This window comes from Cydia fagiglandana, chromosome Z, assembly GCF_963556715.1.
Source record: "Cydia fagiglandana chromosome Z, ilCydFagi1.1, whole genome shotgun sequence".
In the NCBI taxonomy this organism is placed as follows: domain Eukaryota; kingdom Metazoa; phylum Arthropoda; class Insecta; order Lepidoptera; family Tortricidae; genus Cydia; species Cydia fagiglandana.
In genome coordinates this window covers 14305383-14311382 of record NC_085959.1, presented here as the reverse complement: position 1 = coordinate 14311382, position 6000 = coordinate 14305383, and positions in this window count along the sequence as shown.

Genomic DNA, 6000 nt, shown 5'->3' with positions numbered 1-6000 from the left:
AGGTCAGGTCAGGTTAGGTCCGGGTTCAGGTTCAGATAAGAGCCGGGATCCAGGTCCAGGTCCGACTCCGGGTTTGAGTCTAGGTCCGGGTCCGAGTCACAGTCCGGGTCCGAGTCCGGGCCCGAGTCTGGGTCCGGGTCCCAGCCCCAGTCCCAATCCAAGTCAAAATCTAAATCGCCAAACGTGTACTATGCATCATTGAAGAGTTCTGTTCTAATCATCATCAGCAGTTCCACTTCATCAAATGCGACAGTTTTAATGAAAATGCTTGATTTTCTGATGTAAATCCAAAAGTCACTATACGCATGCCTTTAAGGTTTGAGGAGTTCCCTCGATTCCTCATGGATCCCATCATCAGAACTCGAGATTGACAAAAATGCAGCTTATAAACTTATCTTGCTTAACAAACATAACGAAGAGGACAAATCGCCAAACGTGAACTATGCATCGTTGAAGAGTTCCGTTCTGATCTTCATCAGCAGTTCCACTTCATCCAATGTCACTTTTGTGAATGTATATGCTTGATTTGTAAATAAAAACACAAAAATCACTATATGTATGCCTTTAAGATTTGAGGAGTTCCCTCGATTCCTCATGGATCCCATCATCAGAACTCGAGATTGACAAAAATGCAGCTTATAAACTTATCTTGCTTAACAAACATAACGAAGAGGACAAATCGCCAAACGTGAACTATGCTTCGTTGAAGAGTTTCGTTCTGATCTTCATCAGCAGTTCCACTTCATCCAATGTCACTTTTGTGAATGTATATGCTTGATTTGTAAATAAAAACACAAAAATCACTATATGTATGCCTTTAAGATGTGAGGAGTTCCCTCGATTCTTCATAGATCCCATCATCAGAACTGGGTTTTGACAAGAACGGGACTAATCTGCATATACTTATACTTTTTACAAAACATTTTAATATATGTCTAAAACTAAAAACCCTCATAAGGTACCTTTTCCCGTGGGACGTCACAAATCTAGTTTGAGTATATGTAACGTGGATTTTAAATAATTATCGATCACCTGTCATATGGCAGGTGAAGGACGCTTCGTTCACCTGCCATTGCATCATTCACCTGACTTTTTTGTACAGGTTAACGAGACTTAAGACAAAAGTACAAAAATTTCAATAATATGCAGCTTTAACAGACAGGATAGTTTTTATTCCTAAATTAACACACAAAAGCGATATAACCGCTATATAATTATATAGTTACGAGTATTAGTTGTGGTATCAGTGACATTAACCTGCCGCAAAATCTCATCCACCTGGCAGTTTTAGCCAGGTGGACGATATGCAGGTGATGGGGAAAATGGCAGTTATATCGCGAATACACAAAATGTATTAGCTTGATGAACTCCATACTTAGGCATATAAAACTAAACTATTGTTTACGTTACATATCTTGATAGTAATGCGATAGGTTACATAATTAGCAAGATATCGACTCCAGGATAAAGAGTACTTACCCATTACAAACTCCAATTTCCGATACTTTGTCGTTTGTGTTTTATTTGCGAAGCACAATAACCACGTCTTCGTCCTACCAGGTGATAGCTGATGAGTGACGGCTTCAGCTCGTGCGGAGTGAGACGGGAAAGGTGCAGTGGGGGTTATACAATCGTCGTGAATGTGACGCGCCAGGTGACTGTTAAGAATTGCCTTGGACAAACTTTGAAGCCGAATAACTTAAAATATAAGTATAATATTGTTATGCGATAGTAATACTTTAAAACTTAAGGATATATGTTAATAAAATACGGTAATGCCGTTAAATTAAGTTAATATTTTGTGTGGTTTTCATAGCTCGGAACATCAGTACCTCGCGTTGGGACACGGCAGGTTAACGGATAAACGTAGTTACAATATTTTTTTTTGTAATCAATATTTATTAAATTTTTTTCAAAGTATTAGGCCTCTGTGTAAAAAGTCTCTCTAAATATTGTATTAATTTTTTATATATAAAAATTGTACATAACGAAAAAAAAGTTCTAACATAAACCTATTTACAGGTGGCGGTGCCAACTTTTTGAGAAACGACCATAAAGTGACAAGTTTGATTGTAAAAAGAATAAGGGAAGTTTCTGATTCCGAGTAGAATTAATATTAACCCAAAAGTTGTTATAGTTTAACAACAGTATAATTAATAAACTTTTTCTGAAAAGCCCCAAATTAAATTGCGTATAATATTTTCTGGTAATATCCCTACAGGATCATTCGGACTTTATCTGTATGGAGGACACGACGTCCCCTTTCGTCTTAAGATAATTTAAATTTAATATCATTCGGTACGTTCGTGATACAAATGAAGTTAGGTAATATAAATTTTCCTCTCTTGTTGACACCTTTATCAAAATATAGTTTCCGTTTAAGTATGTCTAAAGGTCATTCCGATATAACTTTTAGCCACCGCTCATTGAAGTTTAGTTACTAACAAACATACACGAGCTCGCCGTGCTGGCAACCATTAAAATAAATTAGTCACGTTGGACAATTAGTGTACCTATTACATTACAATAGTTTTTACGGACCGCATTAGCCTGTCTAGTCTTCAGTTTCATTATTATTCGAAACTCGCTCACTTATTATTATTCTAATAACTCTCTATAATGTGTCTTTATGTTTAAACGAGCTGTTAAAATAAAAATAGATATAGGTACTTATACGGCAGAGAAATCGGGTTCTATTTTCAATAGAAAGCAAACCGTTTTTATTGCTCTTGAATGTACGAAGTAACGTAAGCTCCTGTATTGTAAGAATGATACGTAAACGATATCACAAAAAATAGTTATATTTGTACGGAACCCTCGGTGGGCGAGTCCTACTCACTTGGGCGGTTTTTTTACAGTTACATAGGTATGTACATAATTACATTATCTTCCCATAGTAGGTATATATTATTGTGGGCAGGAATGTACGGGACGGGGCTACAGACGGAGTAATCTGTGGTATAAGTGTACCTAATTTATAATTGATATGGAACTGTATATAGCAACTTATAACCGTTGGTTTATTCATAGACCCTATAGTATTCAAAACACGCAGTAAATAAATAATAGGACGAGGTAAGAATATTTAATGCGCAATGAACGAGATTAATTATTTCCAATGCAAATATGCTACAATATATTATTTACTCTTCGGATTAGATATTTTTGCGGCCTTCGTTGTGTAACATATTATTGCAGGTGTCTGTTCTAGTAATTACATCCATTAAATATATATGTAGGTGCTTATATAAAACTAAAAATATAATATTGAGATATAAATTGGTTGATCAGGGAATTATATTTAATTCCGTTAGCGTAGCGTTCGTTTGGATTTTATTTGTGATATTTTGATTTTTTTACGGCTCGTTTCTTCCGTGAAAACTACCAGTGAAAAATGTTGTGTTTCACTCGGTAGCAAAGTTCGTTTAACCTTTCGTGCCACGAAACTCTCGTACCTCTCAAGATTTCATTTACTTATTCAACCACTTGCTACACTCATGGTACAATTACGGATTGTAATAAAAAAAAATTAACTAGTACTTAAATACTTTTTGGAAAACGGTTCGAAGATCGTATTAGAGTAACAACCTATAACACCAAACACTGTAACCTTAAATCTAGTTCCCCTATAGAAACTAAGAAACTCCTATTCAAATTCTTGACCTCTCTAAATTATGCCGAGACTGAAGATATTTTAGATAATGGTTAGTTATAATATTCTGCAATATGTTTGTGCAACCAGTTTTAAACTTTTAAGTAAGTTTTTTGTATTAGCTATTAAGTAACCTAGTTCTGTAAAAAAATGTTCCTGGTTCCCCGCGGTACAGGCAAAGCCTAGTGCGGAGACCCCTGACATAATCTGTAACCTATATTCTTGAAAATAAATACTTTTTATACTTTTACTTGTGTTATGTACATATTTAGGTCACGTTCTGACGTTACTCTCGTTGTACGTCACTATCTGAGGTCGTCACCGTTGGTTTTGCCTTAGCCTCCTAAGGCCCAAGGTCCTTATTCAGTTCAATGAAATTTAAATCATATTCGATTGGAACAGAGTTGCTTTTGCTTTGTTTCGTTCAGTTTTGGAACAACGCAAAATCAACTCTATTTCCTACATTGTAGGTTAAAATTTCTGTGGCAAATTTTGCATTTTTCATTTGTATGGCTGGGCCTTAGGAAGATATAAGTACCTGCATTTTTATATTTTGACCTCTGGGCCTCTAGTGGGCAATGGTGATTGGTGGATAATGGGTTTCTAAGACAGTATCTAAGTAAAAGTAAATTGGATACACGTTTTTATTTATTTATTTATTTATTTAAAATTTAAATCAGGCAACAAGGCCCATATTACAAATACCTTACAGACTAACATACATATATATATTATAAACTTAAAAACTAAACACTATTTATGCGACAAAACCGCCGGTTAGCCGGTTTTTGCACCAGCTATTTATAAGAGGGGTTTTACGATCATTGTTCATATTCATACCCGCTTGTAGGTAAGTATCTGCAGCGCAGCAGCGTAAACACAATGACTAATGCAGTAATATGATGCTATATACATATACCTATAGGTATATTGCGAGTTACCTAAGTAAGTACTGAGCACTTCAACCGCAATAGTGTGATTTGTAGTGGAATTGAAACTGACATGCGATAGTTGAAAGTATCACTCGAAAACAACAGGGGTCGATAGAAGAGGATGCGGCAGTAATGACCGAAGCCTGGAGGTCACCGGTGACCCCCCTCAATCATCCAGTTTAGAAGCCGTTCTAGCTCCCCCAACATTGACGTCAAATCAATCGCATCGTTTTAAAGTAATATATATAAACTACATGTAGTTGAGAACGTAGCATTATGGTAACATTCCATTTCTAACCGCAGCTGCACTACCGGTACTGAACGCGTCGCTGTCTTTGTCAATTTCCATAGTAAAATGAACAGTATTGCAGCTGTCGTTGGGAATGGATTGTCACCTTTAGCCTCAATTCAAATACAGTCGTACGTTTAGGTAGGTACCTACCAGTGGCGGAGCGCCCATAGAACGATTCCCATCGGCTTGTCTGATATTCAGACTCTTGGCCCATTTTCTTTAAACTTATGAAGAAAAGGGGCAACTTAGCTACGGCTTGCCTACGAACAATCTAGACGCGCCGCCACTGGTCCCTACCTTTTTATTTTACAAGATACAATTACCTACTATGTAAAATGAAATAAAATGCGCCCTTTGTCATGTAGGTACTTGCTTGAAGAACTAAGCCAAAAAATTCCTCAAATGAATACGAAATGTAATACACATAGTTAGACCAAGTTTATTAGGAAGTAGATACAAGTATGTACTCGGTATGTACCTCCAAGGACCTACATATTCGTAAAATTATGGAATTTTAAATAACTTTTGCTAAAATTTAATGGTGAAGCCATTTATGGAGCCAAGGTTGACACATTTAGCTTCATTCGCCGAAGTAGGATCATGAAATTTAAAACAAACAAAATATTACAGAATTTTTTGAAATAGCAATCCTTATTAAGGAAGGCGTCAAAGTGGATGCCCCTTCGTGGGGATGGCTGGCGTTCTTCTCTCACTATCACTGAGCGTAAGCGTGAGCGAGATGGCTGGCATGCCGGGTATAGCAGATATCATGTTTTAACAACAAAATGCAGTTAACGAAATTCTAGCTATGTTGCTGGCAACAATCCTTGCCTGTTTGATGAAGCTGTAAAAAGTCCTACTACCCTTCAGTTATAGGTACCAAATATCTATGTTAGGCCGAATTTTCGGCAATGATTAGGTGGGTCCCGAAATGGTAGTTTTTGTTAGGTGGGTCAGAGCCCAGTCAACTTTGAGAATCACTGCACTATATATGAACAGGCAGCGATATCTCGCGACGAATAGTTGATACTATTAGTATTTTGAGTCGGTACTAGATGGCACTAGTGATAGTGGTGGGTTCTTAAAAGCGACATCTAGTGTTAAGTAGTGTCACGTTCATAATT